This window comes from Dipodomys spectabilis, unplaced genomic scaffold (genome assembly GCF_019054845.1).
Source record: "Dipodomys spectabilis isolate Male_0828 unplaced genomic scaffold, ASM1905484v1 ptg000228l, whole genome shotgun sequence".
Taxonomy (NCBI): Eukaryota; Metazoa; Chordata; class Mammalia; order Rodentia; family Heteromyidae; genus Dipodomys; species Dipodomys spectabilis.
In genome coordinates, this window is record NW_024870905.1 from 5,058,616 (window position 1) to 5,074,399 (window position 15,784).

The 15,784-nt window shown below is 41.5% G+C and overlaps 1 pseudogene; it reads left to right on the top strand.

Moving 5' to 3' along the window:
* The first annotated feature begins 1,212 nt into the window (after positions 1–1,212).
* LOC122123398 lies at positions 1,213–11,252 on the top strand (annotated as a pseudogene).
* Positions 11,253–15,784: the final 4,532 nt, after the last annotated feature.

Consider the following 15,784-nt stretch of genomic DNA (forward strand, 5'->3'; position numbering starts at 1 on the left):
GGCTGCCATGCTTAATGCTCAGATCTCAGCCTACTGAATAACTAGGATTACAATCACGAGTCACTAGAGTCTGCCTGATGAACATTTTCTTTTTTTACCGTATCACACTTTTTTTTTACCTTATCACCTCAAAAACAGACATGTATACCAATTTATACAACTATTAGATGGTACATACTTTTTCAGGCAAAATTACATAGAAAAAAGTCAAACTAATTTCAAAGTCATCTGTTATAACTAGTTGCAATTTGAATGTACTTAATTGTCCATATAGATTTCTGCCAATAATTTCTTCCTATTCTCACTGCTCTGTCATATCTTTTTCCAGCCAAGTTTTATGAGGGTAATCTGATTATGTGAGGTGGAGTTTGGAAAGTTCAAACACTGGCTGAACTAAGCTGTGGAACTAATAATTAGGTTTCCAATGAGCAGCACATAAGAATTTGACAATGAAGTTACACACTTGGGTTATTATCCACCTGGAGGCACTTAGGCCATGACACATTTTACAATCTCCCTGAACTTCTGAATGTTAATCTGAAGAACATGGATAAAGATGCACAGACTGCTCTGGGAATGTGGCTTAGTTGTAGAGTATGTGTCTTGTATGAATGAAGCCCTTGGTTCTATTCCTTAGAACCACATGTACAGAAAAGGTCAGAGGTGGCAATGTGGCTCAAGTTATTGAGTGCTAGCCTTGAGCAAAAGAAGCACAGGGACAGTGGCCAGGCCATGAGTTCAAGCCCCAGGACTGGCAAGAAAAATGTGTACAACCTGCATGTTGTCTGAAAACGATAAGTAAAAGGTAAAATAACAGATAAACGCAAAGTATCTGATATATCTGTGACCACACATTTTCAATCCTGTATGTCCACATCTTTGCTCAATACTTAACATACACTCAACACATATTCTGAATGAATAAATTCATCAATGACCACTTTATAAGAAATTTAATGAAGTAGAAATTAAACCTGAAAATGGGAATGGCCAAAACCTAAAATTGAATTAGAAACTTGTAGTTAGTGTTATAATGAAGTCTTTGTATCTCTGAGTCAAAGGTTAATGGGGGACCGGAGTATGTGAGAAGAATAGATGATAATTTGATAGTAAGAGATTTTACTTTTCTGAAGAAATAGGGACAAACATTGTTGATCCTCAACTTAACTAACCATTGTTTTTCAACTTGGACGTAGGAAAAAGGAGGTAAAAATGAGCATGTACAGCCTACAGGAAAGAAAGAGTTATGCTTATGAAGATATCCGTAAACCCCACGATGATGATTACCTGTGTAAGTAACCCTCTGTGCTTGGTCAAACAGAAGGCAAATGTGCTTTTATAATAATTCATCAGGTCATTTTGCCCCCAATTACTGGTTTACTCTAGTAACTTCACATGAAGAACTAAGCGACAATGATATGCATTCTGTGCTCTTTCTCATGATTGTTAAATCTGGGAATGTACATATTTCTTGACTAATTTTTGCTGCTCTTGCTTCAGATTGTGAGCAATGTCAGCACTTCTTCATCACCAGCTACACTGTTCATGGACCACCTATATTTGTAAGAGACAATGTTTTGGACAAGGGGCATTATGACCATTCAGTCCTCAGTCTGCCCACTGGGCTGAGAATTCGTCAGTACGGTATTCCTCAGGCTAGGCTTAGAGTATGGAATGAGGAATCTGATCTGCCATTGGGTTTGCACTTTAGCCCCTATGGGGGCTTGATCATAGAAGATGAAGATGCAGACAATAGGTACTCCTGGATGGTAAGAAATGCCTTCCCTTTCCACCCTTTCTCTAACTCCATGTGTCCCCCTGTGCCTCCAATGAAACATTGCTAGGACATGGACAAAATAGTTGTATGTGTTTGTGGAATCTGCATAAACATGGACATGGTGATTTAGGATCAAAGTATAGTGCATATAAACAGAGTGTGTTAGAGGCAAAGTGCATCCACGCTTAAGGAGCCTCTGTTAGGACTATGACAAATCCCCTCAGATGTGTAGACGGCATCTTATATGTTCACAACTGCTGAATCCATGCAGGCTCAAAGAGCATCACTGGAATCAAGTAATGTGATTTTGCCGATTATTACTCAAAAGCCTTTAGCTTGTCTTTCTGAAACTCAGATCACAAAAAGGAGAAACTTCTATGTGTAGATGCAAAAAATAAATCCCAGGCCAACTGGAGTGAGTCCAGCAGTCATTTTCATGGTTCCTAAGAGGATATTCTCCTCAGAAGACTTGCACCCTGATTATCACACCTTTCTCAATGGAGTCCCATATCTCCATTTTTCTTTTGCTGTACTTGGTGCTTTCAAAATTATGAATATTTGAGGGAAAAGTAATAAAAATATAAATAGTATAGCTGGGTACCATAGCTCAACCTTTAATTTGGACTTTTGAGATAGAGATGATGTGATTTCAGTCTGATGCCAGTCCTAGCATAAAATTTTATAAGATCCCCATTACTACCAATGGCTGAGCACGTTGGTGCACATTTGGAAGTACAATGGCTGTATAAAGTGAAGTATCTCCAGCAATCCATGCAAGCACAAGCAGAATGGCAACCGAGGACAGCAGGGGAAAAAACACCTCAAAAATAAACTATGCACTGGTGGCTCAAACCTGTAAGTAGCTACTCAGAAAGCTCAGATATGAGTATCATGGTTCAAATCCAGCCCATGGAAGAAAGGCTGTGAAACTCTTATCTCCAATAAACCACCAGAAAATCAAAAGTGGCGCTGTGGCTCAAGTGGTAGAGCGCTTGCCTTGAGTTGAACAGCTGAAGGACAACATTCAGGCACAGAGTTTAAGCCCCTTGACAGACAAAAAATACCTCAACAATAAACAACACAAAAAGGGCTCATGCTTCAAGTGGTAGAGTGCTTGTATTGCAAGAGGTAAGTTTAGTTACTGCGTTCAATCATAGCTCTGCTATGTATGTAAGTATGTATGCATATATATGTGTACTGTATCAAAATAAAAATTTCCATGAGAGACAAAATTAACACATCAGAATAAAAACCAAAGGACCTAACTTCGTTCATAGATCCTGCATCTATAAAGCACGTACTGTATCCGAGTCAAAGAATTACCCTCAGTAGTTGAATAAATCATATTCCCTGAGTAATTGTGAAACACATGTGGAGACAAATAACAATTTCATTGTAGGAGTATTTAACTATAATTTTTCTTCCTAGTTTTTGCAAAGTACATAGTGCCCTAACAATCTACAAGAAAGAATTTTAGTCTATTAAGGTACACACAAACACGTTGAAGCAGAGTTGGAGCAGTGGTGAGTTTCAGAAAGCAGTGGGTCTATGATATGTGCTGCAGCCCTGTGCCATGGGGAACCATTGTCTTATCATGAACCGACATCATGAATAAACAAATTTCCCTTTATTCTCTTTATAAGACAATGGGTTCTCTGAATTTCTATGGGAACATAGTGGAGACAGGTGCATGAGTGAGTCCAATCTAAGGAAAATTACTTGGGCTAAATGTCAAATGATGTGTGCTAATCTAGAAACCGAGTACATGCCCCCACCCAAGTCTATGGCATAAACTTTAACTCAATTTAGAGAATCTGGATATCAATCTATTTGTGACAAATCAGGATTGAGAGAAGTCTGGAACTGGGCTTTGAAAACAGTGCACTTAGAGTTCTAGAGTGGATGAGTATTAGGAGTAGATCCAAAGGGAGCAGAAACTTACCCTCTTATGTTTCCTTCCTGTGCCTGCTTCAACTTTAGGTATATGAACTGTGGCAGGTATGCTGAGAAACAGAATCTGAGGGCCTTTCAGTACCACAGGTAGATCTTCTACCAAACCTGTCATGTCATCAAGGCAGGATGTGAGCTGCTTGTCTCCTATGGGGATGAGTATTGACAGCAACTGGGCAGTAAGTGGAAGAAACAGCTCACAGCAGAAACAAGTGGACTTCACTATGGTTCCTTAAAAAGGAAGAAAAAAAATAATTCTCTTTGGGAATTTTCGAATATCAACTCTTCGGTAGAACAAAAGGCAATTTAACGTGAGAAAAATTTCATGTTAAGTACCTCTGAATTTAAAGATGCAGTTTGTGATACTTTATTAGGAAAATTAACTTATTTTTAACTATTTGTCCTGATTTTACTTTTTAAGAACTTCATATGTTTGAATGCAATACAAAATACTGTGCTAAAAGGCTTAGAGGCCAAACAGAGTACCTACCAGCTCTCTTTCAAAGAACCAGTTACTTCTGGCCATTGCAGTTTTTCTTACTTCCTTCCATATTCACATATGTTATGCATATGTCATTTTTCATTATTACATAGTCTACATATTCTGTGAATATATTACTAGGAAGAAAATCAGTTAGAATGAGAGTTCCCATAGAGCCTTGTGTCTTTGACAAAAATGAATCCATCTTTTCTCAGGGTGTTTTGCTCCAGCCATGGCCCTCAATTCTTGGTTCGATGGCTGCAACTAGGCCTTGCTTTTCTTCCTCACTATAAAGAACTAAAAAGTTTTTAGTAAGGATGTTCTTTCAGTAGAAAGGCCTGAAATGGAAAGAGGAAACATAGCCCTGTGAATATCTCTGAGATGGCCTGTCATTGGCGTGGAGAAGTTGACTCCTGTAGTTGGAAGTGTCAGTGAGAGGACAAATAAGTTGGCTGTGATTTCAGAAACTCTAAGGAAAACATCTGTTATCTGCTACTGGAAAAAGAGTGTCAGTTCATGTTCTAAGAAAATGTAACAGTAAAAATAACTAAGAAATCAGACAGCCCTGATCTGTCCAGGAATCTCAGACTGCCCTGACCGATTACCTCCGAACTCTATCAGGAAGTAATTTAGGCCAGGAAATAATCCAGGAATAGCGCCCTCAGCATTCCTGTGATTGGTCCCACCTACCCCAACTTATAATATGCTTGCTATGTATCATTCAACCTATCCTGTAACTGCTAAGCTAGAAAGTCCCTGCCCTTACTGGAAATGATCATACCCCAACCAATAAACTTAAGACTAGATTCACTCCGAACCACTGACCTATCACAAAATCAGTGTTGTAATGATCCTTCCACCTGCTTCATACACAATACAAAACCCTGCTGAACAAGAGATTGGGACTCACAATTTCTGACCTGCTGTGTCAGGGAAGGTTTGTGAGTCCAGCTCGAGCTGTAATAAACGACCCTTCTGCATTTACCTTGGCAACGGCTCCCTCCTGGCCTTTGGGTGGGTCTATTGCCTGGTACTTCAGCAGGAAGCAGGAGAACAGCGAGAGTCCAGAAGACAGGAGAGGCACAGGAGTGAATGCACCTTTCCGTGGAGATGCCTGGGCCATGCTTATGAAGTTTCCAACATGCACGTCGTGGCCACCACGCAAGTCGCTGGAAGCCCCACTGGTCTGGGGCACAGTGCCTGTTCCAAATCTACAGTCCGAACATCCACGGTGGCCCTGGGCCTGGCTGGGCTGGAGCTGCACCCACTAGCCATGCTTCCTCCACCCTGCTGGGCATAGCCTCCCAGCCACTGCCTGGTCTTCAGCTTTTATTCCAGTCTGGCTCTATGGGGCAGGCTGAGGCTGAAGTGACCATTCCGGGTGCCCGTTCAAGTCGAGTGAGGTCAAACCTGTGGTAAAGCCAGTGCTCACACACTTCCAGGTATGTCCAGAAAGGATTGAACGCCACTGTCCCAGTGCTGCCGTCCTCCCCATCCCCAGAGTTTACCTCCATGTCCCCACCTTTGTTGTTGAAATTGTTCAGCCACTGTGATCTTAATTTTCATTGTCTGCCTTTGCAGTACTTGAGATTCCTTTCTCTTCTCACCAGGCCACCAGGCCCCATGGAATCCGCCCCAACAACCCCACCTCACAGACACTCTCCAGAACCAGGCAGTCTTTGGGCATGCTGCTTCCTGAGCCTCTGATTCCCTGCCTCTTTCCTCACTTCACCAGCTTCTGCCAGGGCCTCCTCTCCCCTCCCCACCACCCCAAGCCCCAACTCAGTGTGGCCTCCCATGTGGCCTACACTCATCTCCCTATCACGCCCAATCCAACCCCAGTGTGGCCACTGCACTGGAGAAGACAACTAAGGTCCAGCAGCAGCAAAGATGCCACAGTGTACAGCTGGCTGAGAACTGGAGGCAGCATAGGTCTCTCTGATCATTGTCTCTCATCTTTCTCTTCACTTACTCAGGTATCAATTGAATTTAGTATTTAATTTTTGTGTCTCATAAGTATCTTCTTATTAAGTCTTTGCAGAATAGCTGGTAGAAATGCAGTCCCAAAATTCGGATTGTTTGTTGTTTAATTTTTTTGAGATTCAGAGATGTTTTAAGTAGTTATAATCATCATGAACTCTCACTTTCATTGCAGAGTGCTATTCAGAAAATATTACTTATGCATCTATTATCAATTATGTACAAGACTTGAAACTTAAAGTTTCAAATATTACAGGAAGATCTTTGATTCATGTTGAGTGGATGTGAGTAGGTTGAGCTGTTGCATACATTCATTTTGTGTGTGTGTGTGTGTGTGTGTGTGTGTGTGTGTGTGTATGTGTGCGTGCGCGCGCGTGTGTGTGTGTAGGGGGTGTATATGTATTATTGAAATCAGGGATAAGGATGAGCATGGTCTGAACTTGTTTCCTTTTTCTGAGGTATATGTTGTTGCTCTATTGGTGGTAGGCTCTGACTGCTTGCCTTTGCCTGACGTGCACTTTGCAGTTTTCTTTCAAATAAGCTTCTTATTTCTTATTGAGCAGATAGGGCTTTGATATTGCTTTGCCTTTAATCTGCCATCTAGGATCTTATTTTCCTCTTTAAAAATTAACATACAATATAAATTTTATCTCCTGTTTGATTTTCCCTTTAATTTGCATTTTGAAATAAGTAGTATAAGAAATTTGAGCTCTGTATTCATGAACTTTGAATTCTCTGTTTAATGTAATAACTGGACACATTTGTTAGCACCAAGATCTTAAATTTCTTTTGCAATTTTAGTTTACAATACCCTCCTCCATGTTTTAAGCATAGGAAAACAAACAATTCCTAGTAAAAATGATAACAATTTATCCGTTAACTATCAGATAATTCATAAATAATGTCTAGTGGCAAATGAACACATTTGCTGAATAGGATTCCCTCATAGACCCATGCACTAAAATAACCCTCATAGGGGCTGAGAAGGAAGATCAGTGGTAGACAGATTACGTTGCATGTATGAGGCCCTGGGTTTTATTCCTCAGCACCACGTAAGCAGAAAAAGCCAGAAGTGGTACTGTGGCTCGAGTGGTAGAGCACTAGCCTTGAGCTGAAGAGCTGAGGGCAGCGACCAGGCCCAGAATTCACCACCATCGACATAAATAAATAAATAAACAAATATATAAATGAATAAAGAAATAAAACAAACTCATACGCAAGTAAATTAGTTTCAAAGGTTGATTACCATTTTAGTTAGGGGCAGGGTGCTAAGATATAGCAGACCTCTGTCCCAAAGCTTCAAGAAGGATTTCAACTGTTGACCAATATTGAAAACAAAAAGTAAAAATATAGCTCTGCCAATAACATATAGAATCTCCATTCAAAGAGAAAGAAGTACTACGAATGAAATACTTTTTATAACATTTGTTAAGAGATTCTGGCTGTATAATAATTATCATATCAATTGACCTTCGAAAACTCTATAGGTAGGCCTCAGTCTCAAGGGCCTCTAAAACTGGAGGAGAGAATCATCAACCTGGATTTTTAAAAATTGTTATTGTTAATGCAGTGGACATATGGGTCACCATTTTGTAATTCAGATAATGAGTTCATTTTGTGTTCGAAAATCTCGTCACTTCTTTTCTCTATGTTTTTCCCTCCTTTCCCTGCCCACAAGTGGTATAGTTGATTGTCAACATAATATCTACAGAGTACCACTGCTGCATTTGTTTCCTTGTTCTCTTTGAATTTCTGTGGCTCCCTCACTGCCCAGAAATGGATAAACAAAAAAAGAAAAATCCCTCATTTCCAATTCCTTTAATTCATTTCAATATAAACATCAGTAGTTTTATGAGATTGTCAGGCTCTGCCTGCACATCCGGAACATTTATTCTTCCTGTACCCAGTCATAACTCCCACCAGATTCTAAGATCCACAAAATAATTCTGTCCACTTTCCACACAAGAAGAAGCTGAGATTCAGAAAGATTAAGTAACTTATGGAAATACTGGGCTGAGCATAGTGGCTCACTCTTATAGCCTTACCTACTCCAGCGAGTGAGATCTGAAGATCATAATTTGAAACCAATCAAGGTTGACAAATCCCTTACATGTTTATCTCGTTAACCAACAGAAGTCAAGAATTGTGTGATTCAAGTGATACAGCTAGAATGCCACCAGACTTGAAAGGGAAACCTAAAGATAGTGCCAATAAGATGATTTTTAAGAACCAATGCTGCCCCATACAAAATCTCAGACACCAGACACACACCTTTAAAAAGATGTTAGTACTGAAATCCAAGTAGTTTTTTTTTAATTTTTATGTTTAGTTATTACCTTTAGTGAGGTATGATGATAGTCTTTACTGATGAGCCACAATTTAGAAATTTGTTGTAATTATATCCATGTCTGTGCCAGAGAAACATTCTCCTAGTTGTCTTCCCCCGTTTCCAGCAACTATAAGTTGTCTCGTCTTGGCCCAGGTTCAAGTTCATTGTTCCAGTAGATCACAGCCATCCTAATAACAAGGATTATAGGTGGTAACTACCGTACTGGACAATACCTGCCTTGGGAAAATTGTTCAAATTTCTCCATTCAGTGGAGGTTGTTAGGATACACCCATGATCACTTTGTGCTCAGAATTGGGAACTTTTTAGGTCCAGGAATTCAGGGCAAGCACTGTGTGCTATTTCATACTTGTACACTTTAATGGCAGCTTCCTATTGTCTACTTTAAGCATTGTGTGAAGAGAAAAACTGCCCCTAGTAGACAGAAACACTGTACTAACTGTTGTTCTCAAAGCACAGAAGGAGGGAAAGAAGTTCTGAAAGAGGCATATAGCCTAGACACTGAGTTCTTAGAAACTTGGGCTGCCTGTTAATCTGAACTTCAACATAGAAAGTCAGAGCCTGCAGTGGTTTGTAAGCTCCATTTATATTCCTGAGCATGGGGCTCCCTTCCCCTCAGCCCTTCTGATGCTTTACATCAGCGTTTCTTAGTGTGTCTTAATGTTTTCCTGTTAGTTCAGTGCACAGGCTAAAAAATTAAGCATGTCCAACCATGGGTTTCCATTGCCCTAGTAGATGTTTTGCATTTTAGGACATTCCTTCCAGGGAACTCTCTTCTTGGGCCCTCATGTGCATATGATCACAGAAGCGAATGTCTCACAAACCATGGAACGCAGTTGCTCAATGATGATTAAGTCACACAGAGGCTCAGACAGTTTGGGCTAGTAGCCTTTGTGAGAGGCCTTGGACTAGGCACTGTGGAAACATTGACAGTAATTCCTCAGAGCAATACCACTGATTAGCGGGATATGGAGAGGTAAAAGAAGAGTGAATTTAACCAAGTTCTTATCTCAGAGAGGGAAATGGATTGGACAGAATGATAGGAGAGAGATTTAAAAGAAAAGAAGAAAAATGGTAATAAAAATTTAAATTTAAACAATGAAACACTTAAAAATTATGTAAGTTTAAAGAAATGATATTGAGAGAAGGATAGAATGAGAGGAGGGGAGGGATAGGAGACATGAAAAACTAAAAAATAAAAGTGCTTAAAATTAGTTATTAAAAAATTAAGGCTGGGAAAGTGGCTCAGTAGTAGAGTGCTTGCCTTGCATGCATGAGACCCTGGGTTCTATTCCTCAGCACCACATAAGCAGAAAAAACTGGAAGTGGAGCTGTGGCTCAAAGTGGTAGGGCACTAGCCTGGAGCTGAAGAGCTGAGGGACAGTGCCCAGGCCCAGGGTTCAGGCCGCATGACCAGCAAAAAAAAAAAAAACAAAACAAAAAACAGACAAACAAGAAATTATATAGATACAAAGATATAATATTGTTACTAAAGAATTTAAGCCTAGGAGCTTATGAATTGAGTAATAAATTTCTGGATTAAGTGTGTATACCCTGGGGTATAAGGTCTAATAATTGACGACGGTTATATATATGGGGATGAGCAGAATAACAATTAAGTCACTCAAAAAAGAAAGAAAGAGAAAAAAAAAAGTACCAAAGAGAAAATAAAAAAGTACCAAAAAATTAGAAGAGATAAAAAAGCACACATACACGTATACACCTAAAATAAAAATTATGAGAGGAAAAAAAGATTAATAGAAAGCAATTAAAAAATAAAATTAAAAAAAGTTACAGAGTTCTTTTTTTGGAGGGGAATGTGAAGATCATTTATCTCCACTGTGTCCATAACCAGTCTCTTGATGGAGTCTCTGGTCTGCTTGTGGTGTTTGGTTTTCCTGTGGCTTGATTGGATTCTTCAGTCAGTTTGTTTGAGCAGGCAGAAAAATTCTCTGCTTTACCCAGGATTTTGTGATCCTCTTCCCAGGCTAGTTCAATGGGAGGGAGACTGCTTTGAATATCACAAAAGAGGGAGATGGCTGTTTCCTCTAGTTTGGAGATGCTGTGGTGAGGCTAGGTTCTGGGTAGGGTTGACGCCTTTCAGCAAACTAGCTTTTCCCTGAGGGGCTTGCTCCAGAGACACTCACAGGGCCCAGCCTGGATCAATTCTCAGGGTTTGTGTTTACTGAATTTTAATTGATTTTCTAGGCTGCTGTAGGGAGGGGCAGCCTCTGGTTCTGTTTACACAGTGAAGAAAGTCCTGAGGGGGGAGGCGGATCTTCCTCTGTCTGGGCTGGGTGATTTTCCCCTGGATGGAGCTGAGCCTGGAAGGTTAGGTCAGGTTCTTGTGACCTGCTAAATGACTCTTTTCTTTTCTTCCATGGCCTGACTTGGAGCTAGTTGCTCAGGGGGGCCTTTATCAGTATGGAAGATGGAGATCTCTGGTGGTTGGGGAGGGATGGCTTTCCCTCCTCTTCTTCCTGAGAAGGAGTGAGGATGTAAGGGTTCTACACATGCTAGAGTGTTGGTTCCTGAGTCGTCTCTGGTGTGTGATCTGCAGGATGAAGATATCTGCTCCTTGTCAGTTCTTGCTGGTGATGAGTAGAATCTGCTCACCCGCTGTGTCTGGTGCTGTTTTCCCGATCTCTCTCTGTTATAGCTATGGCCGCTATGTCCAGTGTCACTGCCGCCGCATCCGTTGGAGCCTTGGCTACTAGCAAGTGTTCAGTTCTGCCTCCTTGACTGGATTTTCCCTCTCTGGCCAAACTCTCTGTACTGTGATGGCACACTTGGGGTGATTCTCTAGCCTAGGACTGTTCACTAAACAGTGTTTAGGAACACTAAAACTGCTTTCTATGCTGGAGCTTGTTTAGCCTCCAGCTTCTCCTCTGCCATCTGCCTCTGAACCTCTCTAATGAGATTCTTATCTCCAGTTAGCAATCAGAAAACCATAAGTGGACTCTGGTGGGTGCTTCACTTCAGCTGAAGAGCTCAGGGACAGCACCCAGAATTCAAGTCCCATGACTGATAAAAAATAGAAAGAAAGAAAACAAGTGAGTGCTCAGAGCCAGTGGTTCATACCTGTAAGTCTAGCTAGTCAGAAGGCTGAGTTCTAAGGATCAAGGTTCAACACCAGCTTGGTCAGGAAAATCTATGAGATTCTTATTTTCATTTAACCACTGAAACCCACAAGTGACCATGTAATTCAATGTGGTAGAGCACTAGATTTGAGCACAAAAGCTCAGGGGCAGGATCCAGGACCTGAGTTCAAGCCCCACAACAGACCGAAAAAAAAGAAAAAGGAATGAGAAGCCACCTTAATGAAATAACTAGGCAAGTACAATATACAGAATAATTCTTTCCTTCCTTCTTTTCTTCCTTCCATATATCCACATCCTTCCCTCGTTTTTATCCTATAACTTAAACTCAGGGCCTCATGCACTTTACGTAGGTGCTCTACCAGTTGAGCCATACACCTGCTTTTTTTGCATTAGTCATTTTTGTTTTTGTTGGTCATGTGGCTTAAACTCTGTGCCTGGGCGCTATCCCTGAGCTCTTCAGCTCAAGGCGAATGCTTTACTGCTTGAGCCACAGCACCACTTCTGGTTTTCTAATGGTTTATTGGAGATGAGTCTCACGGACTTTCCTACCTGGGATAGCTTTGAACTGTGATCTACAGATCTCAGCCTCCTGAGTAGCTAAGACTACAGGCATGAATCACCTGCACCCAGCTCTGCTTGAGACATTTTTGTGGTAGGGTTTTGTGTTTATGACCAGGCCATCATGGACCACAATCCTTCTTTTTACCCTTTCTGAGTAGATGAAATAAAAAGCACAATGCATTGGTTTCAGATATTGACTGAGATCCAATATTGTGAATGTTTTGCCTGGGCTAACATCAAATCATAATCCTCTCTGCATTAGTCAAGTCCCAGCAGATAGCATTACAAGTGTGAGTTCCCATGCTTGGCTCAAATTTCTGACGACTGAAACATATGAATGAAGTTTTAATAATTTTAAATGATGAATTTAGGGACAATGGGTGCTCTTACTTGCCTAGTTTCAAATTTCAGCAAAAGTCCCAAATATTAACTTTTGATTTCCTCGAGTAAATTAAATAAGCAGATAATCTTTTAAAAGCAATTAACTGAAGAAAATTTAAACAGAAAACATCCTTACCACTGCAACTTTGGATTCAACACATTGTCAAACATTACTTATATCATAGTTGTTTTTTTCTGGGCAGTATATTCCATACACGGATCATGCCATTATCAAGTCAGGAGCTAAACAGCCTATAGACTGTAGGCAAACATACCAAGGGAAGGCATGGTCCAGCAGCATTGTAGGTGGCAATGTCCCAACATAGGACGTGAAGGGTTAGGGAAGCTTAAGTAGAGCTTTTTCCTTAGGAATAATTCTCTATTAAGCCATACCTCTTTTTCTGGGTTTATCACTGATTAATTGGAGACATGTCTCATGGACTTTCCTGCTTGGACTGGCCTGAAATCAGGCTCCTCAGATCTCAGCCTCCTAAGCTGTGAGGATTAAAGGCATGAGCCACCAATGTCTAAATAAATTATTCCTTTAATAAAAATCATAATGGCTACAGTATGGTTTAACAGAGAGCTTGAATCCTTATCAGTTTTGTTCCTGACCTGCTATTCTAATAGGACCCACAAAACTTACATTCAATTCTCCACTGAAGTAGAGGGTATCCATTGCATGCTCTGTAGCATCATAAATCACTTGCTGGTGAGGAAAAATACCTCTTTTCCATAGGAAATGCTCAGTAAATTCTGATTATTGAATAATCATAAACCTAGGAGATGGAAAATACTGCTAATCAATCACATTTTTTTTTGTTCATTGTGGTACTTGAACTCAGGGTCTGGGTGCAGTCCCTGATCCATTTTCTAGCACTCTACCACTTGAGCTACAGCCCCACTTCTGTGTTGGTTTGTTGTTGTTGTTGTTGTTCATGGGGCCTGATATCTGGGTCTTGGCTCTGTCTCTCAGCTCTTCAGCTTATGGCTAGCACTCCACTTGAGCCTTAGCACCACTTCCAGCTTTTTCTGCTTATGTGGTGCTGAGCAATCAAACCCATGTCCTCATGCTTGCAAGGCAAGCACTCTACCACTGAGCCAACTTCCTAGCCGCCCACTTCGAGTTTTTGAGTGATTCACTGGACCTAAGTATCTCATAGGGAGTTTTCTGCCCGGGCTGGTTTTGAAACATAATCTTTCCATCTCAACCTTCTGAGTAAGATTATAGGCATGAGCCATCTGTCCATGGATACATCCACATTTTTATACAAGTGAATAAAGCTCAGTGATATAGTGTCTTCCTCTTTAACCAAAAGCAGGCAAATAACCAAAATTGAATTTGAAATTCAGTTGAATCTGAGTCTATATTCTTAACAACAGGGTTGTAAGTTATTTGATCTTTGCACAAGTTTGTTAGTAGATACAGCACACATGTCAGGAATTTTCTATTTCAAATGGCCCATGACACATAGTTGGGTGTGGTATGGTAAGCCTGTAATTCCATCACTTGGAGGCTTAAGCAGAAGCCTGGTAAGTTCAAGGCCATTTTAGCTATGTAGTAAATGCCATCTCAGAAGGGCAGAAAGTAAATGGCTTCTGTGAGAAGCCTAAGACTCTCCAAGGCCAAACAGAAAGCATGACCCAAAAGACTAACCCAAAACACCTGGATACCAGCTATGTCGACTCATTCTTGGGCCAATATAGTGTCACCCAAAGGCGCTATTGAATAGTTGGGTCCATGTCTCCTCTTCTTCTCTTCAGAAGGGCCATTTCAAATAATCATTCCTAAAAATGAAAAGACAGCAGTGATAGTAGGATTTCCATTCCAGCATATTTACAAGTCAGTGAGCACTTAGACATTGGCAACTATAATATTAATTGACTAGCAAGTGGCTGGCAGTACCTGAAGAAACTCATAGATCATAGTATATGTTCTGTGAATTAGAATTAATTAAGTTGCTACCATAGCTGCAGCAGGTGCAGTACCAGTTGGGGGAGGGCGGCAGCATCCTTAGCTCCAGACCCTTGACATCTGGAGTGCATCATGAAACCCACCCGCCCTTCACAAAGGCCGAAAGAGAAGGGGGCCACCATAGAATGCTAGGCTCTTCTGGTGTGGCATGAGACCATCACCTCACTTCTCTTTCCTGGCTGGATAAGTTGGGGCTGCGTGCCTGTGTCACTTCACTCCTGATTCCGGTCTGGGTGGGTAGGTGCTGTGTGCCTGTACCACCTCACTCTCGCTTCTGGTCTGGCTGCGGTGGGGGCCGTGTGCCCGTGTCACCTCACTCCTACTTCCAGTCTAGGTGGGTGGGGGGTCATGTGCCTGTGTCACCTCACTCCTGCTTCTGGTGTGTGTGAGTAGGGGAGTAGGGGCCATGGTGCCTGTGTCACCTCACTGCTGATTCCGGTCTGGGTGGGTAGGAGCCATGTGCCTGCACCACCTCACTACTGCTTCCTGGCTGGATAAGATGGGGCTAAGCCACTTTTCGCCTCACTCACGCTTAATTTCTGGGTGAGTGGGGGCCATGTGCCTATGTTTCCTCACTCCTGCTTCAGGTCTGGGTGAGTGGGGGTTGCGTGTCTGTGTCACCATACTCCTGCTTTTGGTCTGGGTGAATAGGGGAGTAGGGGCCATGTTCCTGCACCATCTCACTCGTACTTCCAGTCTGGGTCGGTCCGACTGGCTCTGAGGTACTCTCTCCAGATGCTGTTTACCAGCATGCACTTCAGCCCATGCCAGAGGTTAGACTTTTCCAATTCTCATAGTAAAGCATGACATTAAGGGATTAATATGGCACCTTGCTAGGTTTGAGAACTCTGTTATAAAATTGTGCACTTGTGTGCGCCTGTGCACTGGTCTAGGGCTTTGAACTCAGGGTCTGAGGTGTCTCTGAGATATTTGATTAAGGTAGAGCTCTACTGCTTCAGCCACAGCTCAACATATGGCACTTTTGTGGTTAATTGAGACTAAAATTCTCCCAGATTTTCCTGTCTGGACTGGCTTTGAACACTATCCTCGGATCTCAGCCTTTTTAGTAGCTAGGATTTACAGGTGTGAACTATGGGCACTTCTGTATTTGCTTGATTGCCATTCAGAGAGAACTGTGCTTGGTAAGTATTCTGGAGTAAAAAGATTTGAACTCTTCTAATGAACAGTGGTGAAAATACTCAGGTTCTAGCCTGGCATTGGTGGATCAGGC